Here is an 18453-nt window from a genome sequence, read left to right as displayed (position 1 = left end):
TCTTGCTTCGGGAGCAGAACCCCTTGCGAAGCCTTCAGGCTGCGCAGTTTGTTCCTTGTCCTGGTGCTGAGCCATCGCCCAGGCTTTTCCATGTGTGCCCTGGAGAACACACCTGACGTTAACAGAGGGATCGTTTGCGAGAGGAGCTGCCCTTCCAGGAACAGGGGCAGAGCTCTGGCTGCTGTTTTGCAACGGGCTCTGCCCCTTGGCAGGGATGCTGGAGCCTCACCAAGCAGCGAGGGGAAAGCAGGGCTGGTGGAAGCCCACCTTGGTGCATCCCCAGCAGCTCTCCCCTGGCCAGACCGAAGGCAGGAGATGCAAGAAGTGCCCTCTCCATGGGGAAACGCACTGGGCAGCTCAGCAAGCGCCTGCTCGACCACGAGAGATGGAGAAAGCAGCTGGGGAGGAAGAGTGGGAGCTGAGGAGGGGCCGGAGGAGCAGCCGGGTGGGAGATGACGACCAGCGCATGGACAACCAGAGCGTGGGGACACTTTCTGAGCATTGCTTTCTCCCGAAACAACACCCTTCCCTTATCCCCTCCAGTGACTCCCCTGGCCTTGCCCTGGCCGCAGCCCCTGTTAATGTTTAACCCCCCCGGGCAGGACAGCGGGCTGGGGCTGCCACAAGGGAGGTGTCACCCGGAGGCGTTGTCACAGGGGGGGACACCTCCTGGCACCGGCGGGGGGACCTGCGTGCCCGCTGCCATCAGCGTGCACCTCCGTAAGCCTCCGGGCTGAGCCAGGTCCAAGCAGCTTTGCCTGGGGCACGCGAGGGCAGGTGGCCACGAGCCACACGGGGCTGGTCCCAAGGGAGCTGCTGGCTTCAGGCCCCCCCCCCGGGAGGGTCACAGCCGAGCCACGGGGTGATGCACGGCACGAGCTGTGGGGTGCTCGGGGCCGGGGTTCGTCCAGCGGGGGGAAAAATACAGGTTCCTCATAAGCAAACAGAGCTGGACTTTATTGCCTTCAAAATGCAACCAGCACAAACAGAGGCAAAAGTGCAAACACTGATAATGCCCAGAACATTTCGAGCTGTGCAAACAAACCAGGGGTGGAGGGGGGGGGTGTTGAAACGAGGGGGTGATGGGGAGCAAGTGAGGGATTTCTGCGATGCTGAGCCGGGGCTGGGGGTGGAGGCAGCCCCCGTGCAGCCAGGACAGATGCACTGCATGCACCTTGTGCACCCCAGCAGCTCGCTCTGCCTCTTCCATCCCAGCCATCCGAAGTGGTGATCCCTATGTTGTGCCATATATCCTGGCCTTTCCCTGCCAGCTCCTTGCCCGGTGCCCCCAAGCCCCGTGCCTAGCACCTGTGCTCCTCGGGGCACGTTTTGCAGAGCACCCTGTGCCGTGCACGGGAGGCTCAGCTGGCGCCGACGGCCACCAGAGCACCGTAGGTGGGGATTAAGGTCCTCAAAGGATGTTCAGCCGTTGGCCTCCTAGGATTTAGGATTACCCAGCAAATGGGGAAAAGTCGGCCACTGCAAAGTGGGTCAAAAGAAAAAAGGGAGAGACCGTGGGCTGATCCCCGGAGAGCCAGGGAGGGTGCACGGTGCTGAGCCTTCATTTCAGCCCAGTCACTGTGTCCCCAGCCCTGCACGGATGGATTACCTCCTTCTGCGGCTGTCTGACCGACTTGTCCCTAAGCCAGCTGGGGGGGGGGGGGGGGGGGGCTTTTCTTATCAAACCCACGTCCCGCCCCTATTTTCACCCAGGCAGTAAGACCCGAATACTGGGGGGGATTTGTTTCTTTGCTGGACCTACCTGAAATCAGCCAGTTTGGCGTGCTGTTGCAGAAGGGGCAGGCAAACGCCGTGGTGACACTGGCTTCTGGAAGGCTTGAGAAAACAGGCAAGAGCAGAGCACATAAACCAGCAAAAGACAGACATACTGGGGTGCGTTCTCTTGGTTTCGAACAAAACGATTTATTTGTTTTTAATCTAAACCTTCCTTTGCCTCTGCTCCTAACGTTGCAGTCTCTCCTGAGTGAGGATTTGGGAGATTGTCCCAGTTTGCCTCAATTTGCTGGTAGGGGAGGCCAGCGTGGGAGTTCCCAGCTGCAGAAGAGAGGTGCTACACATCCCAGGTGACACCAACGGTAATTTCGTCCCGGCGTGGCTTGTTGGTACCCCTAATACTAGAGCCCAGAAGATCAGAGTCTCGTGTCTCAGGCAGGGGAGCAGCCAGACAGAACACATAAAACCAACAGTGCCCAAATTTTCAGGGGGCTTGGTTCAGCCCAGCTGCGCCCCCGGACCACCTGAGCCCCCCGACATTGCAGAGGATGCGAGGGGTGCTCGATGCCGTCGGGTTTTCAAAGCAAGCCCAGCTGTACCCGCCCCTCGGGGCACTGCGAGCTGTCAGGCTAAAAATTCACAGCTCCCCGGAGAGCAGGGAATCTATTTTAGTGGCTCCAACACTGTAGCAGCCCAAATTATTTCCTGAAGCCTGCATCAAGCTATTCAGGCATCTGGCTGTGCAGGTATGAGGCAGCTCGCTCAGCACTGCTGCTCTGTGATCATTTTGCTGTTTTCCCACACTTACATTTCTTCTCTTTGCTACCAGGATGCAGGGAAATTATTTTTTTTTTCTAGTTCAGGATGGGGAAAAAGAAAAGGATTTTGTGTGTGTGTTATGTATTTGTGGCACCCGTGTGCCCATCCTGGCCTTGGAGCACAAAACAAACTCACCCGTAGCAGCGACTGCATGCACCCAGCTTTTGGGCAGAAAGTCCTGCAGAAGGTAGCACTCGTGCCTGGCTTACCTCGGGAAGAAAACCGCCACGTTGCTGCCCATGCAGCCCGTCTGAGCATGCTTGGGTTTCCTCCGAGGGCAGCTCAGTGCCCTCTGCCCAGTGCCAGCCCCACGGCGGGGTCAGGCGGCCGCATCACGCGCCCGAGCATCGCCGCCGGCTGGCACTCGGCAGCTGCTCCCCGCGGGTGCCAACAAATCCGAGCCTTTGTGCCGAGTCGCTCCCCCCCTTGCCTCCTGTTAATAGCCCCTTTCTGTGCCCTGGGAACGTGATCCTACATCATCCCGTCCCGCTGCAAACCCCAGCACTGCTGGGTGCACATCCAACCTGGCCAGAGCCTTGAGTTTGGTAGCAGAGCCAAATTTTGGGTTGCTCGGTGGCGGTGCGTTCAGAAAGGTCCCTGCTGCTGATGGGCAATCCTTCTGCATTTGGCTTCCACCAAAACGGGCATTATTGAATCACTGCAGAAGCATCTCCCCATGGCACGCGTTTGGCGACCAAAGAGCCAAGTGGGCACAGGGAGCAGCCGTGCACAACTTTGGGCATCCCAGCATGAGGGCTGGAGCAGGACTGCTATTTGGACGCTGTCCGGGAACACTAAACACCTAGCCAAGCTGTTGTTCTTGTTTGTTATTCAGCGTTAAGGAAATCTGCACCATTCTCCTGTCATCCTCCCCATCCCGGAGGATAATTGATGCTAACGTCATTTCTTTCTGGTCCAGCTGCCAGGCTCGGGAACAGATGTTTTATTGTTCGAGCCGAGCACAAAACAAAAACCAACCCCAAAAGCAACAAAACCCAGCTAATTTGTGCTTGCGGTGAGGTTAGCCGCAGCTTCCTCTCCCCAGAAACACTCAGAGAGGGAACGACAGCCCCAGAGAAGCCCCAGACCTCCAGGAGAGGCAAGATTTATACCCCCAGCACAGATTCGTGCTGGTATTGCCAAGGAGGACCACAGAGCAAGGATGCACATCCTTAAGCATCTCTGGGAAGCTACCACCAGGCAAGCTGTGGAGCAAGTGGAAAATGCTGCACTGGCTGCCAAAAAGAGATGTATTCAAAAAAAAATTGCTTAAAAAAAAAAAAATCCTACCCAAACCAACCCTCAGGTGAATGGATATTTAATATTCATGTTCTCTGTGGCACGAGCGCCCCTAAACGTAAGCGTGTTACTTCTCCCATGCAGTAGAAGTGGGAAATGCTGGTACCTGTCACTCGAAGCGGGGAGGAAGGGCACAGCTCTCTCCTTGCTGCTCCTGCAGATGGTTTTGCCGTAGGTGAGAGCTGGCCCACGAAACAAAAGGCTCCAAAAGGCAAATTGCTCGGGTGCTCTTCCCTATACGGCCAGGGCAGGAGGCACGGGGCTGCTGGTGAAGCTGACGTGAGCATCTTTTGACACCTCCCGGTGTGTGCCACATGCCTGTCATTGCTGCTGGCAGCATATTGGGTTTTCTCCCTGTTCCACGAGAGGGAGGTGGTACGGATCTGGTCCTTTTAATTCAGCTGGGTGAGCATCAAGGCTAGTGAGTCACTGCATCCCCTCCTTCGCCTGGTGGCAGCTGCCCCAGCTCCCAGCACCTTCCCACCTCTGTCCCACGGCTAGGCTGCCACATATTCCCTGCGGAGGGATGCTGAGGGGGTCTCTGAAGCCTTCAGGGTGTTAAAAATCTGCAGGGACAGCCCGCTTTGGGGAAGCTTTGGGTGCTCCAGAGCTGCCCCACTTCTCCAAGAAGCCCACGGCGAGCTCCGTAGGTGCGCAGCGGCTGTATGTACATGTGCACAGCTGAAGCAGGAAGCTTTGTGAGCCCCAGCAGCCAGGCAGGAGCTGCTTTCAGCGGTGATTCAAGCACTGGGACGGCCGTCTGCCTGAATCACTCGCCGTCTAGCCCCAGCCCTAGCAGGATGTGTCACGTCGGTGCTGGTGACGAGGTCTGTGCACAGCCAGTGGTGTCACACTGCCGGCCACGCATCCTTCCCGCATCACACCCCAGTGATGCTGGCGCCCAAAAGCCTCCCTGCAGCCCACGAGCACCCTGCCACTCGGGCTGCAGCCAGCAAAAAGTGTCAGTGCTCTGCCCAAAACCCTCGCAGCCCACGTGGCTCTCAGCAGAGAGACAAGAGACCTTAGACGAATTGCATCAGCAAGCCCTGAGATGCCTTCAGGAGATGTGCTGGCCGGCTTTAACCCCCCTGCATCCCCCTCTGCTAGCTTTCTGCCCTTCCCAGCTTTTGACTCACCATGCTGCCGACTCATCGGTCCCTCCAGCGAGCACGGTACGCTCTGGCCTTCTCCTTGACGTCCCCGAGGTCCCCACCCCTCCCCGGGATGGGGTGACGATGTTTCGGTGCCCGGAGCGTGGCCCCCACCTCTGTGCCCCAAGACACTTGAGCCCCGGCTCAGCTGCTGGATCTCGGAGGAGCAGGATGGGGACACGGAGCTGCGGGCTGGAATTTCACTTGCCACGGGGACCTCGTGCCTGTGGCGCGCTCTAAAAATACAAATAAAGCGGCGGGTGGTGAGAAACCCACCCTGCTCCTGCGGAGGGTCGGCCAGCCCCTGCCCGCTGCTCCTGCAGCAAAGAAATCAAGCTGAGGGCTTAAAAAAATTGGCCTGATCCTATCCTTCCCCAGTGTGAGCTGAAGAATATAGCTGGAAATCCACAGCTGCTGTCTGAAATCCTCCTCTCCCGTGGCTGGGACAGGCTGTGCCGCCCAGCCTGTGCGCTCCATCTGTGCCCAGCCAGTTTTATTTTTGGGGGGTCCCCCTCGTGCTCCCTGCTTTGCTCAGCCAGAGCAGCCAAGCTCGCCCACCCCTGCCAAAACGGGTTCCCCCATCGCCCCACATCCCAGCACATGGCACCCCGTGCCCTGACACCCCGAGGAGCCGCCAAGGTCCCCGGGCGGGGAGCAGCTAACGCAGGGCGCCGATCGAGTTACAGGCCAGCTATTGTATCATGTTTACTCGCTCCCCGCCGCATATCCTGTGCTCGGAGGATTCCTGGAAGCGGGAGCCCATGTCGCACCCTCCCTGCCCTACAAACACGCCGGCTGTGCCGAAAGCAGATCCCCGCACGTGACCATGGCCGACCTCATCCCTCCTCCTCCTCCTGGCTGCACGCTTATCGCTCCGGGCTCCAGCACAGGGCTGGCTCCATCTCTTTTTATTGCTGATTCTTTTCCCCGCCTTGCCTTCCCGTCTCTTAATTCAAAGCAGAAAGGGTGACTCCGGCAGAAGTGAGGCGAGGGAGCTGGAAGAGCCCAGCCCACGCTGCTGGTCGAGCCCTGCCCTGGGATGAATCAAGGATGTGAGTCAGGGGCGAGCCCCGAGTGGCACCGACAGACCTGGGGTCTGTGGGGTCAGAGGATGCTGCAATGTGTCCCCTTGCTGCGCCAGGATCGTGTTGTTGCAGGAAGGCTGCCGGTGGGCATCGCTCCCGGGGAGGCCCTGAAAAAAGCAGCAACTTTCATTTCTCCCTCTCCTGCATCCCTGTTACCCTCCGAGCGTCGCTGCTGGAGGGAGGAAAGGTCCTGGGAAAGGCTGTCCCAGCCAGGAACTGCACTTTGTGCTTCCATTTTGAGACCCACCTCCTCCAGCCTTAATGCTGGCACAGGATGAGGCCCCTCTCCAGCCTGCCATCCCCAAGCCCCTCTGTGGTCACAGGGGGAGGACGCTGGGTGCTTACAGATGCTGCTCAGAGGGATCCTCAGCCTTACCCTGTGCCCTTCTGGATGGGCATCACGTAGCCAGCAGCGAGCAGCAGGGTCCTGCCCGCAGCATCACCCCTTTGCAGGGCACACGAAGGCTTTGTGTGTCTGCATCCTCCTATTTTTATTCAAGATCTCTTTTTAAGACAGGCTGTTAACTATCCTGAGTTGACCCCAAGGTTTCCCTTGGTTGCATTTGCACGTGCAGGAAGCCAAACCTCTCAAAGACTCGTGCACGTGTCTGACATGAGGCACCTGCACCTCTCCTCCATGGCAGGGGAAGCAGCTACAGGCCAAAAGTTAACCCACACCCGCTGAGTCCTGCCTGCGGTGGGCATCAGTCCCATGGGAAAAGGAAACCAAGCACTTGTGCTACCCAGTGAAAAACCCCGTTTGGGCAAGAAAATTTCAGGAGGCAATGGGCTGATCTGCAGCGTGCCTGCCCTGCTCAGGGCTGCCTGGCACAGCGATGATTTGGGAGGACACCCGTGTGGATGTGTGCATGTGAGTTCTCTGGACACTCACTTTTAGCATAAGCTTGGTCTCTCCCATCACATCTGCGTGCTCCTGCCCCCTTCCTTCACCCACCCTCCCTCCCACCTCCCCTTAAGCACAAATCCACGCGTAAGCCCAGGCACGAGCCCCGTTAGCAGCCAGGCTCCTGTCAGCACCCACTATCTCCTGTCCTCAGCGAACTGCTCAAAAATAACAGCGGGGGGACATTGCTCAGCTGTAGGCATTTTCCATGGGGTTAGCACGGCCAGACTGGGTCATAGGGCTGCTTTGGGCAAGACCCTAATAATCCTCTCCTCGATTCCCAGCACCGTGGAGATGGAACCGCTCCATCCCAGCTCATCCCAGGTCCCACATCGGGGTGCTGAGCTTTGGCTGAGCACCAGGAGAAAGCTTCCAGACCCCTCTGTCCTGTTTTGGGGTGCTTTTTGGGGTGCTCCCCTCCCATCCAGCTGGGGACCGAGCGCGCCGCCTCATTGTGCCGGGGCAGGGAGGGTTTCGCTGGCCGTATTATTCGTAGCTGGCCCAGAGTCCCGGCAAAACAAAAGCTCCTTCCTTGCCAAAAGGAGGGCTGGTGAAAGGCAGCCACTGCAGATGAGGGCTGGGCTGTTTTCTGGGCTTCCGAACTCTACATTTGGGTGTTTAAATTTAGCCCTAGATGGGAATTTTGCAGACGTGAGCCCTTCTGGTCAGCCGGCAGCGCGGCCAGCACCGACAGGAGCTTTTGCCACGGGCTGTGCCCAGCGAGTGCCCTTCCTTCCCGGGGCAGACCCCTGGCCGCCCACCAGAAACCACCCAGACGTGCTGGGGGAACCGCGATGGCTGCACAGGGCAGCCCGTTTTGGGATAATCTGGGGTTTTTTTGGCCACCTTGAGACAAAGGAAGACGCCTGCAAATTTTTCTCTCCGCTTTAGGCAGATGACCAGCCTGGCCACAGAGGACGCTCCAGAAGCGGTGGGGATGTCAGGGGATGATGGAGGCACTAGCAATGCCTTGTGTCGCCTGCTTTTTGCTTGAAAGTCTTGATGGTTTTGGCCTCATGCACTCCAGTCCTTCAGGCTGCCCATCCTTGCCCTGGGAAGGGAGCCAAGCCCCACGCTTGCATTTTATCACCCTTATTGTCTCTCGTTCTCCCAGAGCACGGCAAATGGCTTCCACGAAAAAGTCTTGCTCACAGTGTTTCTCCCGTCTGGATTTAGACCCCCAGATAAGATGGATGCTCTTTTTTCCCCCATGTACATGATCTACACAGCCACATTTCCATAGTGCTTGACCTCGCACCTCGGATGCTGGGCACAGTCCCACGCTTACCCCAGGCTGCCCAGCTCCGTGGCCCCTGCTTGAATTGGCCACTGGAGCCAAAGCAGCCAAATAAGAAATCAGGAGGAATGCTGTTTATTTGCTGGACTTCTGCAAACAATTAATATGGCCTTGTCCTTTGGATGAACCTGGTTTGATAAGGATCCTATTCGTATTCCAGTGATTCCTCAAGAACAGAAAGTTGAGTGCAAGCAAGCAATCCAGCTCCTGTCTGCTCTGTGCCTGCAGGCTCCTGCCCCTGGGCAAAGAGAGATGCTCCCAGCTTTCACATTTTTTTTTGCATAAATCCAGTGGTGCATGCGAATTACCCTATAAATGAGGAGGGAGGAGCAGGGAACGGTGTGGAACTGCTCCTACACAACATGGCAGAAGAGCATTTCATACATCATTTCTCCTGCAACTGCCTTCCCCAGAAATCCAGACCCATCATGTTCAGACCTGATGTATGTGGCCCCCGACTGGCTGCTAAATGCTAGACAGTTGTAGCCAATTCCTTTATACCCCCAAATTAGAATACAAGGATAATGCAAACAGCCTAATGCCCAATCCTGTGTCTTATTAAAACTGGGGGGGAAGCTGATCCTCTCCACACACAGCTCCCTAGGGATGAGATGGGTTTCACTGCTCTGCGGCGGGATTCAAATGCTACAAGAATGCTGCACAGAAAGCTTTTGAGCCCAGCAAGTCTCTAGGAGACACAAAAGTAGCTTTGTTGACAGTCTATCAGCCCTTTTTTCTTAAACAGCAATTCTGATTCAAGGATAAATACACAACGCACGCAGAACTATGTGCTTCTCTCTAGGAAGGAATCTGCGAGGACACACGGCCATGCACGGGCTGGGAACGGCAGCAACAGAGCCAGCTCTGCTTTGAGAAACTTCTCATGATGAGGGGAACCCCGTGCCACTGTAAGGATTCACTGAGTTGCTTAAAATTTTGCTCTGCTAAATTTGTGGCCCATCAAGAAACAGGGATGTAAGGAAGGTGCTGCCTACTGCATGGGAGTATCTTAACACAGTCTCATAATCAAGCTTAGATGCTCTGCTGAAGTGGTGATTGATCCTGAAGAGCCTTGAATGAAGTTTAACTCTCTTTAAATCAATTCTGATGTTCCTAAAATACCCACCTTTTCCCTGAGAAAAGGTTCTGGTCACTCAGAACACCCATGGGGAGCAGAGCTAAGTTTCATGGGGTCTTTGCCCCGTAGAGACTTTGTGATGTTCCTCCAGGGTGGGCTGGGCTTGGAGACGGATTTGATAACCAAGCAACACTACTAAATCCACTACTAAATCCACTACTAAATCCACTACTAAATCCACTACTAAATCCACTACTAAACCCAAAAGGAAAATTAGCAAGCTACGGCCCTAACAAGAACATTTTGCAAACTCAGTCTTCATTGCCCAAAGTCACGTCTTTGCTTTAGGCTCCCAGGAATCCCTGATATTTCTGCAAAGGCTTATTTGGCCTTGGCCAAAGGAACGTGGTTTTGGACTCAAGCTCCTCGGGGTCAAACCCTGTTCTCTGGCTGCAAAGTGCCACCCCCTCGCACTTCTGTGTGGTTGTGTAAATATATAAGGCAACTCACTGGGTTTTTAACACCCTACTGATTTATAATCAGGTGTGCACGAGAGCAGACCTTCCTGGGTCAAATCAAAGAAAAAAAATAGAAGACAATAGAGGTGATTTTTGTGCTTTAAACACTTCACATGCAGAGAGGTGACCCTAGCTCCCCTGCATACCTTGCTGCATAGGTCACGGTAGGCATCCCACCAGCAAGGATGCGAGCAGGGACTGGTGGGGAGGAGAGCCCTGCATCGCCAATCCCCCCACCGGCAGCTCGTGTTGCCAGGGCCTTCAGGTCTGAACCTTTGGAAGTTAGGTAAAAGGTCTGAACACTTTTTTCCTACCCTCCCAGCAGCCCCTGGCCTAGCACAAGCCCTCTTCCTGCTGGGCGCGTGAGGGAAGCAGCTGGGATGAAGGATTAACTCTCACCGTCCCAGGGGTTTTCCAAAGACATGGAAAGAGATACATCCAAAGGACTGATGGATCCCCTCCAGCCCCCGAAATAGGGATGGATTTTAAGTGGATTTCATTCTGGAGGACAGAGCTGCTTCAAAATCCCACGGGATGGGATTTTTGCATCCCAGGTAGAACTAAGCATCCCTATGCTGAGGAGCATCCTAGACCTGCAAGGACTCAATGTACCCCTTCTGGAGCAGTGCCAGCAACCCAGACACCCACCCGTGATGCCCCTGGGCACGTGAGCATGCCCTTCAGCTGGGAGTGGAGGCAGCTGTGTGCTGGGCAAGGTCGGCACGCCGGTGACAGAGGCAGCTCCACGCTGGCATCACACCCACCCGCTGCCCACCCACATGCTGACGCTTGCCCCGTCCCGGGAGGCAATGCATCATCACCCACTCACCCCATGGCCACGCATCCCTCCCCACCAGGACCACCCGTGGATGCTCCTCGAGAAGCCCCCATCCTGCTGGACCCATCTGTGTGCCCTCTGCTGCGTTTCGGGGCTGGGGAGCTCTGCGCAGCCAGCCTCCCCCAAACCCCGTGACTGCACGGCCGGCATCTCGCTGGCACGGGTTCAAGAAGCTCGGCAGGGCAGGGGAAGCACAACAAAAGGCCCTTTGTTTCTCCTGCCTGGTCCCAGCCCCGCTGTCGCACCTCCCAGGTGGGGTCACCTTTCCACGGAAAAGCCTCCAGCGGAGCAGGGGAGCTGGGAGCGATCCAGGCAGGATGCGGCCCCAGGGATCCAGCCCGGGGCAGGGTCCTGTCGCCATCCCTGCCCGTCTCCCACCCAGTGTGCCCCTTTCCCAGAGCCGTGGAGCTGAGAGCTGTGCAAAGCACTGCATGTGCTCTATCTTGTCGCTTTAAGCCCTGTTTACATGGGAAAGCCACGAGGAATAGGCTTAAAGGTGTCAAGCACTTGGAGTTTGCAGAGAATTGAATTACCTCCTACCGAGACAGCTAGGAAAACCCCAAATTGCTGCTGACACAGCTGCTTCTCCAGGTCTGAGATGGAGCCACAAACCTCCCAGCCAAGCACAGACCAGGAGCAGAGCACCTGGTTTGGTGCTGGCTGTGTCTCTGCTTGCACGCTGCTTGTTTTCTTTCCTCTCCTGACAAACTCTGCCTTGCCCGGAGCCTGACACCAGCCCTGCGGCCACAGCAGTGCCAGCACTGATCAGAAAACATGGTCTGTCTGCCTGCGAGGATCCCACTGAGAAATAAGTCTCCCCTCAGCACCGGGGCCAGATGTAGCTACAGCAAAAGAGGACCACTTGGAGAATATCATCATGTTCTTTGTCTGCTCTCTCGGCTCCCCGCGTGGAGAGAGCCCACCCTGGGAAAAAATGCCCTTGGCTACTAAACATCTGCAACTCCTATAAAACATCAGCTGGGGGCATTAAAAAGGAAAGTGGGTGCCCAGCAGGGGGGACTGCACTGCCCAAGTTCTGCTTGGCTGCTTTTGGCAGCTGGGAAGCTGGGAGCTGGGCTCGCCTGACAGCTCACGCCTCTGCCGCCACCACGAGCTCCCGGCTGTCCCCATCCCCTCCCCGTGCCCAGGGGAGCAGCAGGAGCCAAGCCGGGACCCGGCGGGGTCGTGCACCGGGTGCTGCTCCCACCCCAGGCTTTGCTGCTGAACCATGCTAGCAAAAAAAAAAATCATTTTCCTTGCGAGCTGTCTGCCACTTCAATATATTTGAGATGCTAGAAGCACGCATCCCATGCCCCAACTCCTTTTGCTTTTAAATAATGCCGACTTCAAGACGTGCTGTTAGGAGGAGCTGGAGCAAGGGCTGGATGCTGAGTGCAGGCACGGGTTAAGAGCCGCAGCGTGGAGCCGTCTGCTCGCTGCATCGGCTCCGGCAGTGGGCGAGAGGCTTCTTACAGACGGCTGTGCTTCCCTGTCCTGCCCACAAAGTTAATAATTTCTCCGCTCCGCTGACGACAGACTGCAGGAACATGCTCATGCTCTGCCTGGCCTCGTTACTCAGCGCTTCCTGGTCCTCCTCCTCCTCCTCCTGTGACCAAAGGCAAGGGCTTCGATGGGGCAGCAACCTGGGCTGGTTGAGCACGCAGCATCCAGCCTGAAGTGCCGTGCAGTGACAGCCATGCACAGCCCCCTTTAGCTCCCAGCACCAATAATCGTGCTATGTGGTGGCAGGCGATTAAATGGCATCTCTTTTCCCCCTGGGGTGAGCAAAACAATATTCCTCCCTGTCTGTGCACGAGCAAAATGATGGGAAGGATGCAGGGTGGAGTAAAAATTAATGAGGTGTCTCCCCCTCTTTCGATTCTCTCTTGCCACATAAGGTTTAATGGTTGGAACGCAATCTGAGATCAGCAGATGTCAACAGAGCGGAAAAAGCGCGCCCATGCAAATGAATTACAAGCCCAGCACACCCAGCCGAACCTAGAGATGGAGCAGAAGTGTGCAAGGCAGTAAACCCTGTGCAGCTCCTAGGAGAGCTGGACCAAATCAGACAGAAGAAGCCATCCCTAGGCACAATTCACTCACCAGGAAGGCATGCTTGTGGAGCACAAGAAGGGACAGCTACTCCTGCTACCTCCGCCGTGAGCGGGCACAAGCCACCACTGTTTCCATTCGCCTGGAGTAAGCATGGAGGTGCAAAGCAGGGAAAAAGCTCTGAGGGTAGCAGGATGCCCAGAAGAGGGCCAACACCTCCTCAGGACACAGGTGCCCCGTGGCAGAGACAGCCCAGGGAACGGTGAGGGCATGGGGCAGTGCTTACATGGGGGGCAGCCACACAGGGCAGGTGCCCACAGGCAGCAGTGCCCACGGAGCAGCTCCTGCCTGAGATGAGGAGAAGGACCAGCAGCACCCACAGACACATCTGCTCCCACTTTCTCTGCTTTCTGTGCCGCTGACGTTCAAAACAAGCACGCTTATTGCATGCTTCAGAGGACTGTCCAGCAGCGAGAGTTCAGAGATCTCCTTGCACAACCAAAATCCCACCCAGCACAGCCCAGCTCCTCGCCCTCCTCCTCCAGCAGACACCAGTAACATCATACATGACTATTCCTGTGCAAAGAGCACCTCTCCTCCCCAGAAACCCCCAAAGAACCGTGTCACCAGACTGGGAGCCCAGTTCAAAGCTGGTACACAGCACCTCAGCGCCGAGGCCAAGCAGAATTGCACCAATTTCCACCAGCTGTAGGTCTGGCCCAGCTTAGCTGAGAACACTTGATCTCTTCCCAAAGCGCTGCCAGCTGGTTGAAATACAGCTGCTGCTTAAATAGCACCCACAGAAAATCAAAAAAAAAAAAAAAAAAAAAAAATGCCTTCCATTATTTACAACAAAGGGGAAAAAAGACAAGTATTGCAGCATTTGCTTTAGATTTTATTTGAGCATTTTCCACCGGGTGCCAGCAAGATCTGCAGACTTCTGCAGAGCCTGCTTGGCATCACTACCTTGGTTGTGCTGAGCCTTTCCAAAACCCCAACCTTTGCAGAGATTTCTGTTTTACTGAGACCAGCAGAAGACCCGCATTGCAATGACATGATCCCCTCCAGCTTGAGCAACCCCAGCAAGCCCAGGCTGCCTCTTGGCAAGACGCAACATGGACAACCGCTGGCTTTTGTTTGGAGAGGACCATGTAGGCTCGTGCCTGCCCATGCAGAGACTCACACTGCTCCTAATCTCTTAATGAGATATTTCCTCCCAGGTCTCCAGCCCACAGTGGCAGTGTCGCTCGCTGAGCACTGGCACAGTTGTTTGCCAGAAGGGAAGGCATCCATGCCGCAGTGAAAGCATTTTAAAGAGCGGATGGAGACCTTGCCAGGAGAGCCAGCCACATGGAGAGGTGGAAAAAATGGAGCCAGTTAATCACCCCGCATGTGTTATCTGTCTGGACGGAAAACAGTCTGAAAATATCTTGTATTTCAGGGCAAGCGCATAGTTTTCGGCGATTCAGCCAGCTGAAGCCCTGGCCTCTGAGCTCCTGAGTCGGGCTGAGCCCTGCTCCAGGCCCAGCTGTTGCAGGGCAGCTTCCCAAACGGTGCCAGCACCCCGACAGCACCGCCTGGGCATGGCTGCCCAACCTTCATCTTGATGTGTGGCTCAGGGCCCCCAGCCAAGGAGAGGAGTTGAGCACAGCACCTTCTGGGGGTGAAGCAATGGTTGGTCCTAGCATTTGAAGGACACCAAGTACCTGCACGTCTCTGTGCTCTCCAGAATCCCACAGGTTCAGTTCAGAGGGGGAGGAGGACCCCACTTGCTCCCTTTCCCGCTGTTTTAGGTTTTTGGCCAAGATCTGGATCAGGGCAGAAGCAGCTGAGCCATTCCACCAGCTGCTCAGCATCTCCACAAGCCATGAGGATGGGCTACAGGCACCCAGCTTGTGCTGAGGAGTAAGCAGCCCGGACCTGGATCTGATTATTAATTCTCACTTTAACAGCATGTTTAGCACTGGTGAAAGCTGCCAGCAAAAACTCTGGAGTCTTACCCACTCACAAGACCTGAAAACACACGGCAAGGCATGACTGCTGTCAGCTTCAACCCAAGGAGAAGAAGTGGGCCTTTTCTTCTGAACTTGGGTGGCCCATGCCTGGTGCTGAAGCTCATCAGTCCTGAGTGCAGGGGCTGAAGGAGCTGGCTTAGGCTGACGGGGAGCCCACGAGCACCCTGCCAAGCACCCACTGCTGTCCTGCACCCTTCAACCATCTGGGTGCAGGATCTCCAGGGCTCCCCAGGTTGTAGCAACATAGAATGAGCTGGGCTGGGAGGGACCATTAAAGGTCATGTAATTCCAACCATCCTGCCTTGGGCAGGGACATCTCTTGCTGGATCAGATTGCCCAAAGCCCCATCCAACCTGGCCTTGGTTTGACAAGGGTAGAAAGTCCTCTTGCAGATGTGGCACCCTTGGGGGACAGTCAGTGGTGGGACAGCGTGGAGGAGCAGTCAGCAGCACCAGCGTGGCCTTCCCCAGGCTCTGCACCCTACCTGCTCAGCGTGCAGTCCCTCATGCCGCTGTATTTTGGCCTAGAGCTGTAGAAGTCTCCACTTCCATTTTCTCCCCCTCGAGCCTTTAAGAACAAGCATAACCGAAGCCACAGGGCACGGAGAGTTCAACAAGCACAGCGGGAGAGGAAGGTCCCGAGGCGTGGTGTGCAAGCCCGGGCCAACCTCCCCGAGCAGCCAAGGACCAGGCTTGCGGAGAGGAGCGGTGGGCACAGCCTGTTGACAAAGGGAACGACGGCTCCGCACCAACGAGCTGGCTCCTGGTGGGGGATTAGAAACCTGGGCACAGCCCTCCCGTTCCTCCCCGCGACCCGGCTGTGGCTGGAGGCAGGGATTAGGCCCAGCGGCAGAGGAATGCGGCTCCTTCCCGCTGCGGCCTCCAAGTTGGCACCGCGTCCCTGCTCAAGACGCGGCTTACATAATGCAGCTTATGAAAGCAAAATAGCCCGGCCATGCCAGCCTGTGGGCAGGCCAGGATGGGGAGGAAAAAAGGGGAAAAAATAAATATACAGAAAGCCTGCGCAGCCCCCTTGCACTGCTGTCCCTGCAGGTGCAACTCTCTTGCATCATCTCAGCAAGGAAGGGAGGAAAAGAGCAGGGAGGGAGAAGGCATAAGAGAGGAAATGGCCCCAGTCCTCCAGCAAGGATGAAGATCTGCAGTCCTGGTGTTCCTTCTGGAGTCTCTGGACATGGCTTTCCCCCCCAGTTTCCTGAACTGTTTCTCCCCAGCCAGGCAGGCTCCCATTGAGGCCAAGCCAGGAGTGCTCTGTGTGCAAGGCCCCTGCTTTGTTTTCAAACCCTCAGCAAGTCCAGCCCACCATGAGTTCCTCGGGAGCTTGGGTGCTGGTGGGGAGCTCCAAGGAGTGGCTCAGGGATGGGGTAATTCGGCCATTAATAGCTCTGCCAGCAACGGTCTTCACTAACTTGTGTGCATCTTCCCTTTCACCTCACCTCATGAGTTTCATGGTTACTGACAACATGTCCACCTGCACCCTCTGTCATTTTTCAGCACCAGAGCAAGACAGGCAGAGCTAAACCAAATCCTGTGTGGCAGCAGGAGAGCGGATGCCTCGCTATATACAAGCAAGGGCTGCTGGCCAAAGGATGCTGAAGCGCTGGTCCTCAAATTGTCATCCAACTCTTCCCAGCTGCAGAAGCACGTGGGCTGATACACACAGCCAGCTTTGGATCAGCCATCACCCCAACACAGATGATCCACTGGCTGTGTTACATACAGGCCTAGATGTCCCAGGAGCCTCATGGAGAAACCTCATGCAGGTTCGGAGCAGCTCTCAAGAGCAAGAAGCTTTTGTAGGCCATAAGCTTTAGGTTTTCAGCAAAGCGAGAATCTGGGCTTGGGCTGCCCAGCTCAAACTGGGGGAATCTTTGCATTGAGTCCTTGGCCAAGGAGGCAGGAACATGGCAGAGCCTCTGGGTTTTAGGGGCTAATCCTCAAGAAGCACCCAGCCCCAGATTTCATTCCATCCAAAGACATGGCCAGGCACCTCCAGGCAGCTGGGAGAGGCACTGACCCACATCATCTCCACTAGGGATGGAGGAGACCCTGGAAGTGCTTCAGAGCAGACAGCAGCAGGGCTGGGGCTGCCCAGAGCCCTCCTCCACATGTTCTCCTCAAAGTCCTTCATGCAGGAGCAGGGCACAGTCCCTGAGCACCCAGCTCTAGGGCAGAGCAGATCCACAAGGAGCGAACCAAGATCACCATTTCCTCATGACCAAGTGACGCCCTTGGGCACCCAGATGGGTTGCGCCAGCTCCACGACCCAGTGACTAACAGGCCCCATGATCCACGTGAGCTTGGGAAAGCTGTTCTCTCTGTGCCTCAAATCCTACAGATTGGCCCCTTTATCAGTAAACAAACAGGGTCAGGGATCAGCCTAAAAGCCACAGGAGCCAGCAGGGTGAAACCCCCTTCCCGGAACACCACACCGCCCTGGAGGAGCTGCAGGAGGCATCTCAAGGGAGCAAGGCAGGGCTGCTCTGATAGCACCAGGCTCAAGCACAGGTAGAGGATCTTTTACTCCAGCTTAGCAAAAAGGATAATCTAGAGAGATCAAATAGGTCCACTAAAATGCAAAAGGAAAAAAAGAGGGGGGTAAGGAGGACAGGGACTGGTGTGAGCAGCATCAGGGCACAGTGAAATTGTGAAAGGGCAGAAGAAACCCAAACAGACACTCCTGATTCATGAGGCGGCTTTTCAGGACGGAAAAAAAGACCTTGCTTACTCACCGTAATTGGGTTACTAGAACCTTGTGCTAAATGACACTGTGAGGGTAATCTTGGTTAGCTCATTTGCTGCAGGCTGTATTTGAAGAGAGTTGTGGCTAATCTGATTTTGATTGCCTTAAAATTCAGTTATAGGGAACCAAGGGAAAAGCGTGGCATGTGAGCAGATGTATTAATCGTTTTGGAGCAGGCTTGTCTCATAAGCTGGCATTTGATTAAAAGGGAATGCACTTCAAAAAGCTGGTGCTATTTTTGGCTGCCTTGTTTGAGAGCAGTCGGTGGTTCCTGACACCCTGATGCGCCCAGCAAGCCCTTTGGGACTGATACCTGCATTTTCCTGTATTTGGTGAACCTTTCTGTATAATTGTTCACATTTTAAGGGTGTGTGTATAAACACAGAAAAGCGATTCACTTCCTCCTGGGAGGTTTAGATTAAAAGCCAAAATGTTTTATATAAATACATAAACAGTAAACTCAGCTTCTGAAGATTTCAGTCGCAATTTGCAAGAGCCCCACAGTCTAAAGAGGAAGCCTTTCTACCACACATAGTTGGGAAAGAGCATTTAGGTGGCTGCAAAGCAGGCTCAGCAAAGAGGCTTTAGGCAGAAAGTCAGAAAGAAGTGTCTAGAGGAAAGGAAGGATTTTTCCTTCTAATTCATTATAGCCTTTTTTACATATATTTTCCATAATCATCTGAAAACGTTCATTGTTTCAGCCCTGTTCTCAGCTGGGTAATTGTGAAGGGAGTGGATAAAATGCTTCCTCAGCTGAGAACAAGAGGTGCAATTAAGCATCAACCACCTGTCCTAAGTTTATGTTCAAGGCAAGGGGAGGAGCACAGGGCTGAATCCCATTCCCATCACCATACAGCCATACACCCACAGCCCTGTGCTATGGGATGCTGGGGCACAGAGAGT

General features: G+C 55.4%; 1 long non-coding RNA gene across 1 annotated transcript; it reads right to left on the bottom strand.

The window, feature by feature from the left end:
- Nucleotides 1-3856: 3856 nt before the first annotated feature.
- On the bottom strand, nucleotides 3857-5960 carry LOC121073926. Its single transcript, XR_005822010.1, has 3 exons — nucleotides 5839-5960; nucleotides 4989-5239; nucleotides 3857-4206 (listed from the first exon to the last, which is right to left on the bottom strand). It is a non-coding gene; the product is annotated as an uncharacterized LOC121073926 (long non-coding RNA).
- Between the last annotated feature and the right edge of the window lie 12493 nt (nucleotides 5961-18453).

The sequence above is a fragment of the Cygnus olor genome, chromosome 8 (assembly GCF_009769625.2).
Source record: "Cygnus olor isolate bCygOlo1 chromosome 8, bCygOlo1.pri.v2, whole genome shotgun sequence".
Classification (NCBI taxonomy): domain Eukaryota; kingdom Metazoa; phylum Chordata; class Aves; order Anseriformes; family Anatidae; genus Cygnus; species Cygnus olor.
Note: the sequence above shows the minus strand (reverse complement) of the source record. Positions and strands in the feature narration are given on the sequence as shown.